At 45.7% G+C, this 17,032-nt stretch overlaps 1 long non-coding RNA gene across 1 annotated transcript; it reads left to right on the forward strand.

Moving 5' to 3' along the window:
- Positions 1 to 227: 227 nt before the first annotated feature.
- Positions 228 to 10,075, forward strand: LOC146776452 (uncharacterized). Its single transcript, XR_014972390.1, has 4 exons — positions 228 to 358; positions 6,400 to 6,471; positions 6,911 to 6,986; positions 9,601 to 10,075. It is a non-coding gene; the product is annotated as an uncharacterized LOC146776452 (long non-coding RNA).
- Positions 10,076 to 17,032: the final 6,957 nt, after the last annotated feature.

Here is a 17,032-nt window from a genome sequence, read left to right on the forward strand (position 1 = left end):
AATTTTGTATTCCAACTCCACCAAAAATTTACATCTGTGCAGGTGCTGGACAGTGACTTTGGGTCGAATTTAATATTCCAGCTCCACTTGTACTTACCTCAGGGCTGGTGCTGGACGGTGACTAGGCGAACAATTTCAACCAAGATAACTCTACCTAGACTATAATCATTTCATAAACAAAATAGTCAAAATCAAACACACTACATCTAAATATTTCTTCTTTTGTCAACAGATTATACAAGAATGGATTTCAGCAGACAAGCAACATATGTGAAATCGATGACTGGGAAAAATCTTTTAAAATATGGTGGACCCTCTATTGCAAAGACAAATCTGTAGAACCCAGGATTCATTGGAGGTGTGTGCAATATTTCTCTTCCCATTGCACAGGCAGAGTTGTTACTCTGGAAGATACTGTTGTTAGGACAACTGAGCATAATCACTCTGCCTCTGCTGATGATGCTCTGGTCTACCTTAGACAACCGGAGTATTTGGTACCAATATTAATAAATATCATGCACAATTTCGGGGAGGTCTCGGTACTCTATGTCAATCGAAGTAAGTCTAGACTTGTCCCTCTGGAGGCACTAGTAGGGATTCTGACTGAACGGTTACCAGAAGTGGGACTCCCCTGGGAGACCGAAAAAATGAGATCCTTAGGGATAAAGGTTGCCCACGCGGAACAGGTGTTTTTGAACCTTAACATTGGCAGGGTAGTGGTGGGGCTGCTATGAGCAGTACGGTTCTGGAGGGCCCTACCTCTATCCTTGATGGGCAGAATCGCACTAAATAAAATGGTTGTGCTGCCTCGGTGCCTGTACACCTTGCAAGGTATGTTTTGTGAGAACCCCTACTGTTACTACACAGAAATCGACAGACTTATTGTAAACTTGCTACAGGCGAATAAACGGAAGCGTGTTGGGCTGGCTACGCTCATGAAGATGTGGAGAAAAGGGAGCCTAGAAGTCCCGAATATAGAATTGTATTTCATACCTGGACAGTTACAGCACGCCTTATAATGGCTTGATCCTGTTGACAACTGGGAAAAAGGGCCACTGCAGGGCTTCTATGGCACAACATAACTGCCCATCCTGTTGATGGGGGGCACAGGGTTGCAACCAAATGCATCATATATGATGTGACAGTTATACAGATCTGGGAATTGGCAGTTAAGAGAGTGATACGTCGGGGCCCGTATGCATTGGATATGCCTTTATTGTCTCTGCAACCGTTTGTTAAGATAGCTAGGGCCATGTCGTTTGATAGATTAAAGGATGTAGGATGTGCAATGTTAGGCGATCTCTACCCCGACAATAAGTTTATCACGAGAAGACACTGTCACGTCCTTTGCACTGGGGACTTGACAATACCTGGAATATGCGTAGATCTCTGTAACGGCACACAAGTTGTGGCTGTGCTTTCCGGAGGCGCTGCTGCCAGGAAGGGCTCCTCCGTTTGAGCGGAGGAGCGTCACCCCACTTAAAAATGCCCCCAAAGCCCCAGAGAAAAATAAAATGGTTAATAATTACCATTTAATTTTCATCCCCTGTCCCGAGCTGAGGGTCAGGATGGGGACGAGCCGATGCTAAGTGACAGCAGCAGGGAGAAGTGTGGGCTGGTATTGCACGGATTAAAGTGCAGAAGTCTTCTTGGCCGGCCATCTTGTGACAGTCAGCCACAAATGCACACTTTGAGCATCTCTAACCCAGCTGTCTAAAGACAGCAAGCCAAAGCCTCCAGAGCGCTGTGGAGCACCGAGTGAGACCGCTCTCACCAATCCTAGCACTGCTCTCATGCTAGTGAAGGCAAAGGGAGGTCCAGTGTCCGGTTCCTGTGTCGGCGAAAGAAGAGGTCGGGAGCTAGGACATCGCCAAGTTTGGTAGTTATTTAATTTTTTTATATTATTTTACACACGCATCTACCCCCTTGTCCCGGTAGATGTCAGCCGCCACTGGCTGGCAGATATCCGAAAGTTGATGTGCTCTTGGCCATGGCGGGGGAGGCTGTGCTGATTGATATCCAATGTGTATCGGGCATGGAGAGACAACCTCTCAGTGCCGTCACAATACATACATCCATCACAAATACAAGACAAATGGGAAGAGCTGGTTGGGGAATCCATGACTGCTAGAGACTGGGAACAGGTCCACAAGGGGGTGAGGACGGTTACTTCTAATGCTCGTTTCAAACTGATCCAGTATAACTACGTGCAGCAGAACTGTCTTCCCTCCAAACCATTACGCATTATATACAACACCTGCATGGCTTTCTGCACTGTATCTAGGGAGCCTGAGGCAGATTTCCTGCATGTTGTGAGGTCTTGCCCCTCACTGGCACCATACTGGCAGGAGGTGTTAAAACAACTAAACAGGGTCACTGGCTGGACAGTCCAACCCACTATTAGGCATATATTCCGTTGGACCTGCTCCCATCCTCCGCAAACAAAAAACTTAGCAGGAATTTTCTTATACTCAGCCCGCTGTTGGCAAAACGCTGCATTACTATAAAATCAATCAATCTATCAGGGAATTGTAAGCGCGCTACTCACCCGTGATGGTCTCAAGGCACTGAGGGGGTCTGCAGATCTGTTTAGCCGAAGAGCCAGCTCTTGAGGGTCTTCCTGAAGGTGTTCAGGGAGGGGGCGCGTCTGATGTCTACCGATAGCTCGTTCCAGGTCTTGGCTGCAATGTGAGAGAAGGACCTTCCGCCTGCTCTGGCTCTGTGGATGCATGAGGTTTCGGCCAGGGCAAGGTTAGAAGATGGGAGGTTTATTTTGGGTACGTGGAAGTTGATTCTGTCGTTGAGGTATTTGGGTCTGTTGTGTATGCATTTGTAGGTGTGAGTGAGGATTTTAAAAGTGACTCTTTTCTCCACGGAGAGCCAGTGGAGACTTCATAGGTGTTGGCTGATGTGTTTGTGTCGGGGGATGCCGAGGACGAGTCTGGCAGCGGTGTTCTGTATTGTCTGGAGTTTGCGGAGTAGGCACTTGTTGATGCTGGCGTAGAGTGCGTTTCCATAGTCCAGTCTGCTGGTGATGAGTGCGTGGGTGACTGTCTTCCTTGACTCAGGGGGGATTCACTTGAAGGTCTTGCAGAGGATGGGGAGGGTGTTGAAGCAGCTGGAGGTGAAGGCGTTGACCTGTCGGTTCATGGTGAGTGATGAGTCGAGTAAGATGCCAAAGGTTCTTGGCGTAGTCTGAGGGGGTTGGTGGGCTTCCAAGGGCGGTCAGACACCAGGTGCTGTCCCATGCAGAAGGGGGGGGTACAGAGGACGAGGACTTCTGTCTTCTCGGCGTTGGGCTTCAGGCAGCTGTTGGTCATCCAGACTGCAACGTCTTGCATTCCTTTCTGGAAGTTGAGTTTGGCAGTGGTGGGGTCTTTGGTGAGGGAGAATATGAGCTGGGTGTCATCGGCGTAGGATACGATTTTGAGGCCGTGTTGTCGGACGATGGCTGCGAGGGGGGCCATGTAGATGTTGAAGAGGGTGGAGCTCAGTGATGAACCCTGTGGGACACCACATGTGATTTTTGTGGGGTCGAAGAGGAAGGGTGAGAGTCTGATCCTTTGGCTTCTTCCGGTGAGGAATGATCGGATCCAGTCCAGGGCTGTTCCTTGTATGCCTGCGTCATGTAGTCTGATGACTAGTTTGCGATGGGAGACGGTGTCGAAGGCCGCTGATAGGTCGAGTAGGATGAGGGCTGTGGAGTGGCCTTGGTCCAGGAGGGTGCGGATGTCGTCTGTGGTGGCGAGTAAGGCGGTCTCTGTGCTGTGTTTGGTTCAGAGAGGGGGGCCGTCTGTGGCACCTAGTGGATGGTCGATGAAGTTGTCGTAGAGGTTTTTGATATTGAGGTGGAAATAGGTTCCAAGCTTGTCGCAAAGGTCTTGTCTGTGGCTTCGCTGCGTGAGTTTGTGAATTCTTGATTGACACTGAAGAGTTCCTTGGAGTTGTTGGAATTGGCCAGGATTTTGTTGTGGATGAAGTTCTTCTTGGTGGCTCTGATGTGGTTGTGGTAGTCCGTCATGGCGTCCTTGTAGGTGGTGTGGTTTACGGTTGTCTTGGTGTTTCTCCAGTCCTTCTCCAAGCATCTACAGGTGTGTCTGTCTTCTTGGAGAGCGGTGGTGAACCAGGCGGCTTTCCTGGGGCGTTGTCTGTCGGGGTTGCGTAGCAGGGCGAGCTCATCTGCGCAGTTGGAGATCCATGTGTGGAGTTCTCTGGCTGCGTTGTTTGCGTCATTTGCGTCGTTTGCGTCAGGTGCTCAGGTGTGGTTGTCTCGGGTGAGGGTGGAGTTAAGTTGCTCATCGGTAACCTTGCTCCAGTTCCTTCGTGGTGGGCATGGGGCTGGTTTGAGTGCCTTGGGTTTGTTGATGGCAAAGTGTACGCAGTGGTGGTCGGTCCGTGGCGGCTGCGTTTTGTGGCTGAATTGGACGCTGTTTCCTGCCGCACAGATGGGGTTGAGAGTGTGTCCTGCTCTGTGGGTTGGTGTGATTGTTTAAGTCCGATTCTGGTGAGGTTGTCACGAAGGACAGTGGAGTATCGTCGCTGGGGTTGTCGAGGTGGAAGTTCAGGTCTCCAATGAGTATGTAGTTTTTTGAGGCAATGGCGTGGGGTGCGAAGAAGTCGTTGATGGTGGAGGCCAAGGGTGTTCGTGGGCCGGGGGATCTGTAGATGAGGGTTCCTCGAGTGTTGCTTTAGGGGTGATCTGGATCTGGAAGTGCAGGTCTTCGGCAGAGGGGAAGGTTTCAATGGAGGAGGTGAGGCGGAGGGTGCTCTTGTGGGCAATGGCAAGGCCCCCTCCTGGGTGGTTGGGCGGTCTTTCTTCTGGATCTTGTGTATCCATCTGGGAAGGCGGTGCTGATGTCGGGGGCGGTGGATGTGTTTGTCCAGGTCTCTGTGAAGAAGGCGATGTCGGGCGAGAGAGAGTCGAGTAGGTTCTAGATTTCCATGGCGTGTTTGTGTACAGAGTATACATTGAGGAGGATACATTTTAGGGTGTCGCCATTGCTGGCGTCAGCGGTGTTGGAGGCCGGGGTGGTGTTGAGAGTCTGGGGGCAGTGAAGGCAGGAGAACTGGCCATGGGTCGAGGCCTGTTGGCATTCTCTAAGTCTTCCAGGGTTGAGTGCGAGGAGGGTGGTTGTGTCGTGGCGATGGGTAATGGGAGGTCCAGGGGTCCAGGGTTCCAGGCGCTGGCAGCGGTCGGGTCACGGACGGGCGCAGACAGGCTTGCCTTTGGCACGCCTTAAGCGTGCCGGCAACGTGCCACTGCACGCGTTTGGTCGTGCAGCGGTCGCCATTAAGTAGGGGAGGTTGGAGGGAGGGAATTCGGTGGGGAGGCCACAGCAGCGGCAAAAGGAACAGGCAGGCACGAGAAAATAAAAACAGTGGGGGAATTAAAGCAAGGCACAGATGGGCACAATAACAGTGGCACAACAGGGGAAAATTAAGAACATAAATGGTTGCAGGCAGTCTGGTCCCAGTTGGGGCAGGCAGCAGGCGCAGCAGCGGGCAGCAGCCTCGAACCTCCCAAGGAGAAGGTCGGGGTCTGGAGGCAAGAGACGGCACAGCGGAGCTGTGTGGAGAGAGAATAGTTGGTAGCGGAGCACCTGAGTTCCGGGGACTGGCTTAGGGACATATCTGAGTGGGCGTTAACGGAGGAAATATGCATGAAACACACAAGAAGGAATGAAAAAGTTGAGGATGACCTAAGAGCGTGAGCAGCCATGCTGGTGGATTCTAGGGATCCTCCGTATGGCAGGCCATCATGAAGGACATGGAGGTATGAAGAGTGTGGACACTAGTATAAGCAGTAATGGGGGCTGCAGGTAGTTTGGGATCCTACTGAAGCCCGAACTTGTCTGCCTGGTGGAAGTGAGTGCTAGGGACCTGCTGAGAGGGTTGACCTGCTCATAAAAGTAGAGGCGGCTACAGGTTTGAAAGGGGAATAGAACGGTTTTTGAGAAGTTAAATTGTTTAATTACCATCAGCGATTAATGCCAAGAGCAGAGTGGTGGGGAAGGGGTTGTTGGGGAACTATTTTGGTTGCGGTAGCCAGTAGGTAGTTATAGTTAGGACCTATTTTCCATTGGAAAAGCATTTTTTGTTTCCCCAATAACTTTGGCGCCGTTTGATGGTGCCTGCCACTTGGTGCATGGAAATGAGGAGAGGGTACCATGGGTACCTCCCATGGGTACCCCCCAGTGCTGCAACACCCCCCCACAAGGGAGGCCAGCAACGGGCCAGCAACGGGCCCCAAACACAAACATTAATATTTCATAGTCTCAAAATTGTGTATTTGTGCCGAATAAATTATTCGTGAACATCCTCTTGATTATAGTCAATTTAGATATGAAAGTTTGGCCTCATCCGAATCTTCTTTTTAACTTTCATTTTTTTACATTGAAGATTCGAGTGATGGGTATGAAGTGCTGACAACGATTTCAGGATTGACTGACAAGAGTACGGGATCGCTCGCAGGTAAGTTTTGACATTAGATTACTGGCTGCTTCTTTCCTAGAAGGGAACTGATTGCCAAGCAAGAAAGGCACTCGAGGTGAGCCTTTTATAGTGCGTGATTCCAAAATGGCCGCTGAGATTTCATAACTTGCACAACCTTAGCTAGAAAGTTCTAGACTCCTCAGCTCTTTGGTCATAGCGCTTGTAAGTCTGTTCAGAAGGTGCTCCTGGTGGCTAACTCTAACATGAATTCAGATATACTCAAATCCCTAATAAACTCAACATTTACTCCTTGGAAGTAAATTTACATAGTGCCATGAACCACTTTGTTTTAATTGCTATGTTTGACACCTCTTTCCATTGTATACCTTCTACATGCCTGCCCCTTCTTGGTCCATTAGAGGATGACGTAACCTTGATTCTTTGGAATAAGGATTTAACTTAGGGTGTTTTTCTTTAGGGTGACCATGACAGTACCCTCTCTCGACGACAGCCATCCTGGCGGTTTATATGGTTTGCTGAGGGGCATGGTAGAGGTGCAATGCATCAATGGACTTCGTTACTATTCATTTTTATCTCTCACATCTCTCAATCCCATCTTTCAGAGTCTGCCTCTCATCATTAGTTCTCATTCTTACATCACCTTTTCTGCTTTGAATATATTGCTTTGAATATATAACTCTATCTTGTATTCTTCCAGTCCTGCTATCACTCACCAACATATTTAAGTCTTCATCTCACTATCACTGCTGTCCTTTGCCTCTTTTATTCTTATTTCTACCATTCTCAGTTTTTCTTGCTCCCCATCATTTTCACCTTTCCCCTAATTCTCCTCTTCACTCCACTTCTATTTTCAGAGTTCATTCATTTATTTGAGTTCCCTTTTCACACACAAATGTATGTCTCGTGTTCTCATGGCTCTGCCATGTTCCCTCTCACTTCCCATACTTGTCATGACAATTTTGCCCTCTTCTCAATTTCTGCTGAGTTTTTTTGCACCTCAGTCTCTCATTGGTTCACTTTATCTCTTTGAATTAGCTGTATACCTATAACTCTCAAACTGTTATTTGCTGAACTATATTTTGTGCTCACCTCCTATCTATCCCAGTTTCAAAGCCACCTGACTGCTCATTCTCCCCTCCCTCCTTGCATTTTCCATCAACCTCTGCACCTCATATTCTCTAATATCTATACCATCCACTCTTCCTTTCACATTCAATCCTACCTTTGACCAACAAATATCTCTCACTATGGTTCATCTCTTACAGCCAACATTATTCCTCATTCTTTCACCAGCATCACTCAATCTCACTTTCAACACAACCTCTGTCTCTGTACTCTTCTCACTTCTGCATTCCCATTTTCCCCAATTACAGCCACCTTTATCTCTCTCTCTCTAATTTTCAAACTCCTGTCACACTCATTTCCTTCACTGCTGCCTTTCTCATTCCCATGCTTCTCCTTACATTTCCTTCTTACTTTTATCATCCCCAATTTTCAGCTCACTTTACTGCTTCCTCTTATTCCCCCCCCCCCGTTTTTAATTCCATATTTCACATTTGTGTCATCTCTCTTTTGCATTCCATAACTTTATTCATTCCGTATGTTCATGCTTATCCAGTCTGAACTCCTTATCCACTTTGCAATGGATATCGCTCCATTTTGCATTTGCCTTACACTCTTGCACAGTCAAGGACTCTTGCTCATGCTCTTTGCCATTGTTCAGTCTTTTATCTTACTTTCTCTATTCTGTATGCCCTTCTCTTCCTTTTTTCCAGCTCCTTTGTATTTTCTTGTCCCTTTAATTTTTCTTTCTTGTTGTTTCTTCTCAATCTTGCATTTCTTCCTCATTTCCTCCCTTTCATGGGGAACAACCTTTACAACGCAACTTTTACAACGCACTACCTTTACAACGCATTTTTTACAACGCATAATCCATTACAACGCATGACACTACAACGCATTTTTAAAAACTACCTTTACAACGCATTCCATTACAACGCATACTACCATTACAACGCATACCATTACAACGCATAATATTACACTACACTATCCAACACTTACCCTACTGTTGCACCCCCTGGAGTTAGAATAGTAATTTTTACCCCTATACTATCCAACACTTACCCTACTGTTGCACCCCCTGGAGTTAGAATAGTAATTTTTACCCCTATAGTATCCAACACTTACCCTACTGTTGCACCCCCTGGAGTTAGAATAGTAATTTTTACCCCTATACTATCCAACACTTACCCTACTGTTGCACCCCCTGGAGTTAGAATAGTAATTTTTACCCCTATTCTATCCAACACTTACCCTACTGTTGCACCCCCTGGAGTTAGAATAGTAATTTTTACCCCTATACTATCCAACACTTACCCTACTGTTGCACCCCCTGGAGTTAGAATAGTAATTTTTACCCCTATACTATCCAACACTTACCCTACTGTTGCACCCCCTGGAGTTAGAATAGTAATTTTTACCCCTATACTATCCAACACTTACCCTACTGTTGCACCCCCTGGAGTTAGAATAGTAATTTTTACCCCTATACTATCCAACACTTACCCTACTGATGCACCCCCTGGAGTTAGAATAGTAATTTTTACCCCTATACTATCCAACACTTACCCCACTGTTGCACCCCCTGGAGTTAGAATAGTAATTTTTACCCCTATACTATCCAACACTTATCCTACTGTTGCACCCCCTGGAGTTAGAATAGTAATTTTTACCCCTATACTATCCAACACTTACCCTACTGTTGCACCCCCTGGAATTAGAAAAGTAACTTTTACCCCTATACTATCTAATACTTACCTTAAATGCAATTTAATATTATGCGTTGTAATGGTATGCGTTGTAAAGTTATTATGCGTTGTAATTGAAATGCGTTGTAAAGGTAGTTTTTAAAAATGCGTTGTAGTGTCATGCGTTGTAATGTCATGCGTTGTAATGGATTATGCGTTGTAAAAAATGCGTTGTAAGTGCATGCGTTGTAAAAGTGTGCGTTGTAACGTCATACATCCCCCTTTCATATATCTCTTTTGCTTATCCTGTTACATCTTATCCCCTGCTTTCTTTCTCATTCTTTATTCCCATCCTTTTCCTTCTCTACCTCATAGATATTTTCCACTCCTTTCCCAGATTATGCACAGGCAGCACCAGTGTAACTCTGCTCCACACAGAAGAGTAATAACACACAGAGCTGCACTGCAAGCTTCCCGGAGGATAAACTGGTATAGCAGAGGCGGCTGCTGCACATGCTTCCTTCACACAAAGAACGGGCACACCACCAGAACAGCACCATCACTGCAAAGTTTCCTCGGATAGAAAAGGTGCAGGATGGACATCTGCACTGGTATCACTCTCAAATCAATGCATTACAGTGAACAGCGGTGCAAACCTTCATGGCAAAACAGGTCAATCATTGACAGCCGCTGTGCAAGCTTCTCTTGCACTACACATGAACAGGGACATTTTAAGGATTTTGGGGCCCTGAGCCAAAAGTATTTTGGGAGCCCCTGCTAGGGATGCTTTGAATTTATGATCCAATGTCTGCACTTTCATGCCCTCTTTGGCCAGGTCACTGCCTATGCAAGGGCACACTCCTCCAAATTCTAAATGTGTTTACATCTGATATTCAGGGACAGCGATGTGTGTTTTCTATATTGTAACACAACAGCAGCCCACTAATATAACTCCAAATAATCTCTGTGACATCCTTCCATTTCTCATTTATGAGTTCCTGTTTTGATTTAAAAGTAAGTTTTGTAATGGATGTTACATGAAACTTAAACACAACATTGTGTGTGCAATAGACTGACACACATGACCCACATTACATTTTTTAAAGGAAAACGGTATTTAGAACAGTCTTCTTGAGAATAAGTCAAGGTCATTAGTGTTGAGAGCCAAAAACCTCATTGACTACCACTACGGACCCTATACTGGGTATATAATATATAAATGGGCAGTTGTGTTCTTGCTTTTAAGATACACAACTTTGATCACTGAATTTGTTCATGCGTATGTTTCACTTTGATGAGAGCACCAAGTACATTTCTCAATACACACCCATTGTGCCATCACAAAGTAAAAGTATTTTTCTACAAGTTCTTTATAAATGATTTATTATAAATAATGATTAAAATAACCATTTGGTTCATTTATAATGATTGTATTGTTTTCAACTGTGGGACCAGTGTTTTTTGTACGTGTACTCACCCAAGGTCCCCGGTAATCCTATGGTTCCCTTGTTAACTGCAACTCTGGGCACCGTAAACAGGAAAGGTTTTACTGTCTACGGATAGATACTGCCACACTCCCTCACACACACAGAGTGTGCACAGCGATAAGCAACAAACATTGGCAATAGGTCTCGCCTTTGAGACCTAATGATTTTCCAAATTGTTAGGCACGGTACACAGCATCTGTGATGCTGTGCAGATAGCTAAAGCATTTAGAAACAAGCATTTGCAATGCAATAGGTCTCGCATTTACGGGAGTTTGAGCTATTGGCATTGTAAATGACAATGCCTTTTATTTATGTTTTGGTTTTTAAAACATAAAATAAAAGGCATTGTCATTTACAATGCCAATAGCTTCCTCGCGTAAATGCGAGACCTGTTGCATTTTCAATGCTTGTTAGATGAGCTTCAAAGACTTTTGAATGGAAGCATTAAAAGAAAACCTGTCATAACTGTACCAACAAATAGGTCCTTTTTCTCACCAGGCACATGGCATGCATGATTAGAAGCTGTGTAGAAATAGCGCTTCGCGGTACTGTGGTAAACACTAATGTACTGGAATCTTTATTTGAATCCCTTTCGGAGCAGTCAGTAAAAGTGGCAAATATAATTGAAAAATTGAGCAGTTAACATGCACCTTTTGGTTTCACTTTTCCAAAATTATCCTACATAAAATCCTACTGAGCAATGTGCTGGGGGTTACTCACTTGGTGCACATGGGGTCTAAGTTTATACTTTTTGACAGGGCTGTTTTAAATTACCAGTCCGGCCCTGGACGTGTTCCAGAGTCGAGTCAATGACAAAGAAGTGGTCCAAATGCTACGTTCAGAAGGGGGAGGGTGTGGCTTAACGGCCAGTGCAGCCGACTTGGGCGCTGAGAGATCCAGGTTTAAGTCTTGTCGTGTGCTCAACATCCTGTGATTCTGGGCAAATCACTTCCCCCTGCCTATGGACAGCGCCTACAGACCCTCACGGGTTATTAGCGGCGCTATACAAATCCGAATATTATATTATAGTATAATTATTAAGAAGAGAAAGAGGCAGCCAAAAGACGAGGATCAAATGTCCAAGCAAAATGGAAAAAGTGGCCTAGAAGGAGACTAGATAAGAGGGGGGGGAGGAGTGGCCCGAACGCTACTCTTAAAAGCTGATGAAACACAACTAGTAGAAATGGACAAAGTAGTGAGGAACTATATGCAGCCGTTCCAGGCGTTCTGAAATTCCGGTACCGACTGGAATCTCTGTACGCAATTACGAGTTTGCAGACCAAGAATTACTTGGCATAATTCTGCATGGAAAGCTGCATGTTTAAAGCTACAGATCAAATTTTTAATGAAACTGCACTACAGCAACAGCACCGGCCCTGATATAATATTAATGGCCGCCGAGCAGCACGGTAGCAGCAGAAAGCCTTTTAGGCTCTTACGCAACACGTAGCTAAATTAATTATTTGCAGGGAAAGGATCCCATACCCCCAGCAGCCTCCGAGGGATCAGTGAGAGCCGGACTGCGGAGGCGCTCATTAGCGACCCTCAAATGTCAGACACCGGGAGGAAAGAAGAGGCCTGACAGGGAAGGAGACACAGCGACACAGATCTGGAAGGGAGGGGGCGCGAGAAAGACAGGGACAGCGAGGTACAATGATGGAAGAGGTAGCGACAGAGCGGGCACAAAGAGCGGAGAGGGCGCGAGGTAGACGGGGACTGCAGGTTAGACAGGGACAGCGAGGTACAATGATGGAAGAGGTGGCAACGCGAGTAAGGGAGCGGGCACAAAGAGGGGAGAGGGCGCGAGGTAGATGGGGACCACAGGTTAGAGATAGGAAATGATGGAAGGCTTGTGAGAGAGAGCAGGATAGAATGGGGAGAGCGGGAGAGACAAAGAGCAGTAAATTCAGACATAAGCGAAGAGAGAGAGAGAGCAGTAAATACAGACATAAGCGAAGAGAGAGAGAGCAGTAAATACAGACATAAGCGAAAGGGAATGGGGTCGTAAGAGAGACAGAGGCCTAGGAAAAGGAGGGGAGCCAGGTAGAGAACAAATGCGTATTACGAAGAAAACAAGACAAGCCCGGCTTCTAAAGTGGTCCGGACGCGAGCGAGCACCCGCTGCGCGAAATTGAAAGCAAATTTGTCACGGCAAGATGCGGTGGAGCGTGCCGCGCGCTTGGTGGGGGCGGGGGAGCGCATTCCAGGCGGGGGAGCGGACCCTTTGAAGTATGATGCCGAGGGCGCCAGTGGGCTGAAGCGCTTTCCCAAACGGATTGCATGGCGGCACGATGCACGTGATTGTGCGCGTGCTCGCCATGCAATCCACTTTTGGGAGCACTTTGAAATGCCCCTCTTACTAGAGTCTCGCATAGCGATTGCGTAAACGCAATAGCTAGGCGAGACCTAAAAACGCCTTTTACACGGTCGCCCGCATCATTATGTAGGTGTGTGTACCTGCACATGCGCATGCCTGCAAAATGACGTGGGGGCTATTTCTTTTTTTTAATTACTGATAAATCAGTAACTAAACAGAAAAGAAAATTTCATAAGCAAGCTTTGTTTTTTGTTAAAAGCGGGTGGGGTGGAAGCAATGAGGAAGGGCGGAAGCAACACGAGGGAATTCAGAGAAATGCCTAACCAACATGGAGGAGGGCGGGCGGATAGCAAACCAACACTTTGAGCAACACGGGGAGGGCAGGGGTGACGCCAAAGCAATGCAGTACACATAAGCAAAACTATGGAGGGGACGTGGATGTGACACTGTGAATGGCAGAGGGTGGAAACAACACAGGTTGGGAGAAAGCAACACGTAGGGTGGGGAGAGGGGGTGGCCTAACGGCTATAGCGGTCGACCTTGAAGCTGGGAAGCTCAACATCCTGTGATTCTGAGCAAATCAGTTAATCTCCCCTTGCCCATCTGTAACGCAACTGGTGCTCAAGTAAAGGGCTTTTGGTCTACTGCGTGCTATATAAAACTCCACACACACAAAAGTGGGATGCCAGTGGGGTGAAGTAGGAAATAGGAAGAAGCTACAAGTGTGTGCAGCAGGGAAGTTGGTGAGGAGAAGCACACTATCGACAGAGACCAACACAGTGTGCAGGGGGAGAGAAATACACGAGGGAGGCAGCTCAACAACACATGGATTCTTAGCACAAAATAATAACATAGTGCTTCAAAACCAAACAATGGAAGCAGAAATATTAGTCAGTTAAAGAGGTGGTAAAAGGGCAATGCTGAATGGGAGGAACAAAAACAAGACTGACAAACAAGAAGCAGGCAAATGAGAGTGACAGGAATGCCAACAAATGATAAGCAATTGGCAGGCTCCAAGCCCATCTATGTTCTCTTTAAGCCACAATATGGCTTGCAACAGACTCTCTAGTAGGCTCGACCCAAAAAGTGCTCCTGTTTGGTCCTGGTAGTGTGCACACTAAATGCAACATGCTCATGGTTTACTTTACCTCATCCAGTTGATGTACATCCGATACTTTGGATTCCTAATAGTGTGGATGCTGCCAAGAATAGTGTTCCTGTTTGTCTCTGGGAGCACCCGTAGCAAACACAATCGGATTAGAGTATAAGTTACCTTAACCAGTCGATTAAGATATCCAGTACTTCGGATTCTAAATGGCGTCATTTCGAAGCAACTCCAGTTACCCATTCAAAGGATGCTCCTCTTCAATTTACCTATAGGGCCAAACTGTCAGCAACTATAAATTCAATAGATTCTTATTATAAATAATATTTTTGAAGTGCAGTATGTGCTTCATTTGTCTCTATATATATTTTAATGTTCTCAACAGTCTTCACTATCTGCACATTTTGTTTGGAATTTTTTTTGTGCCCTCTCATATCTCTATGAACAAAATAATATGTCTCTTGTCTATAAGCCAAAATAAATTTGACAAGTTAAAATAACTCCGCCTAAATGAAAGGGCCACTGTTACATCATTACAGGCCTTGTGTTACTCATTGATTCTAATTGCCTCTGACAAGAAATCACAGATACTGTTAAATCTTCATGCCTCATAGAGCAGTGAAAAGGAAAAAACTAAAACAATAATAACAAGGTTATTATCGATTTATTTTTGGTTGCTGCAGGATGGGTTAGGGCGGGGCGGGGCTGGCGGCTCAGGGTGGGAGGAGGAGAGGACTATGCACTCTAAGGGCGCATGACTGCTTGGCTGGCCATTTGTGCCCGGCCAAACAGCCATGCGTACTTTGCATATGTAATGGACAGCCTGGTGGGGAATATGCACAGGCTCCCTGTCGCAATGCATTGCAATGTTGTGATTGGCTCAGGGGAGCCTGTGTGCCAGGTGCTTTCTACAGCTTCTTCTAGAGTAGAGAAGGAGGAGAAACACGGCCATCGGAAACGGTAAGCGTTTTTTTGTTTTTATATTCCCCCTGCCCTTCTCCTCCATTCCTTACCAGCCACCACTGCCCTTATCAATTATGTCAATGTGGAAAATCTTTCTGGGCTGTAGACAAACACTGGAAGGAGACGTACAGACAGAGTCATGTTACAATGTTCAGGTTGTGAGAGCATGTTTAATTCAACCTGAAGCTGTAAAGAGAAATATCACCCCAGGCTTCACAATCGCACATATGCCAAGTTTTCAGTTTGTTTATGTGTCACATTTGTATATTTTCAGTGTGCTTTTGAATGCCTTTTGTGTGATATTTTGAGCGCCACTTGATTGAAAGGAAAACTAAGTAGTTATTGCCATTAAAAGAGATAAATTACAGAAATCCCGCCATTTGTGAAATGTAGTGGTCTAGAACATAAACATAAACACTTGTGTAATGTTTATGTAACATTAGTAACCTAGAACCAAACTTCCCTGTTCCAAGATGCTCCTGGATTTTTAAAGACAGGTCGGCTTAGGGCTACAGGACAGTCGTGGTCGCCCCACTGCTTGGGCTATGGCCCACCCACTTGTCAGGATGCACTTACTTGTGTGCTCGGAATCCAACATGAGTGAAGCCCCTTCTGTCTCTCATGACCCCCAACAGTTACCACATACACAGAAATACGTGTGCCAGTGGTAGAAGCAGGGAGAGCAGAATATGATAAGATAGAGAGCACAGACCCAAGACTACACCACTCTGGTTCGCCACTTCTGCTGTTCAAGGATGTCTGCAGGATGTTGTGGATACCTACAAGACAAAGAGATATCTTAAATAACTTATTATCATTAAGATTTCTATAGCTGTAATAGTGAATAGATATACTTTAGCAATATTTCTGTGCACCCAACTCTTCATACTTTGAAGTGATATTGCTAATTCCTGAAAATGTTAAATATAAAAGAGTGACTTACATTATTCTGTATAGTGTGTGTAACTCTCTCAGGCTTTGTCACTAAGCACACTCTAATGGAAGTTGAGTTATGGTATCTACTTGTAGAACAGCAAGATAACCAACACTGTTAACATCCTGTCATTCCAAATGCTTAGCAATATGTATATGCTTACTAGAACTCTTATAGCTTGTGCATGATTTTCATATATACACATGCAACATAGTCCCCGAATCCCAAAATGGAGGCTGCAACATTTTTCTTTATGTTGAGGCTAGCCAATCACAGCTCTCGTGCTGCACGGGCATTTGCCGTTTAGTACCACCATACTCCCTCAGTAGTATTGTGTCGCTAGATATCTATACATTTTGAAGTGTGATTTGTCTAAAACGGCTGAACGGATTTATACTAAATCACAAAAAGCACACTTTTTGGATAAAGATCTAGCTTTCTGCCAAATTTGTTGTAATTTTGTTCAGTCATATTGACTGTAGCGTTATCTACAGTTGCTATGGAAAATTGCATGAGGAAAATGCTTTTTGGGACCCCCTTTTTCCTCGGCCTCCGAAGGACGGATTACCCTGAAACTTTGCAGGAAGGAGCTGAAGTGGTGGAAATTGTTTTGAAAAATGTTTGTGAATATTCGTCAGATGGTGCCACAGTTATTAGCTGACCAGAAAATCAACTTGCTATGGAAACATGGTCCTAATTAGAACTACCCAATAATATGTGTGTGCGTGCGTGCGTGCGTCCGTGTGTGTGTATATGTGTATATATATATATATATATTTCTTTTTTACCACAATTGGATTCTTTTGGTAGCGCACACGCAGACGGGTGCTATCGCGATGGGGCTGAATCCAAGCCCAAAGGTTATTTTGGCAAACAAAAATGCGATGCACTCCAATTCCAGTTTTCAAGCTTCTATTCTAGCTTTACTGGCTCACATCAACACGTTTCAGCTCTGCGAGGCCTTTGTCTAGAATAAAAGCTTGAAAACCTCACCCAACTTGCGGTAAAGAAGACGAGCCACTC

Source organism: Triturus cristatus, chromosome 12 (assembly GCF_964204655.1).
Source record: "Triturus cristatus chromosome 12, aTriCri1.1, whole genome shotgun sequence".
NCBI lineage: Eukaryota > Metazoa > Chordata > Amphibia > Caudata > Salamandridae > Triturus > Triturus cristatus.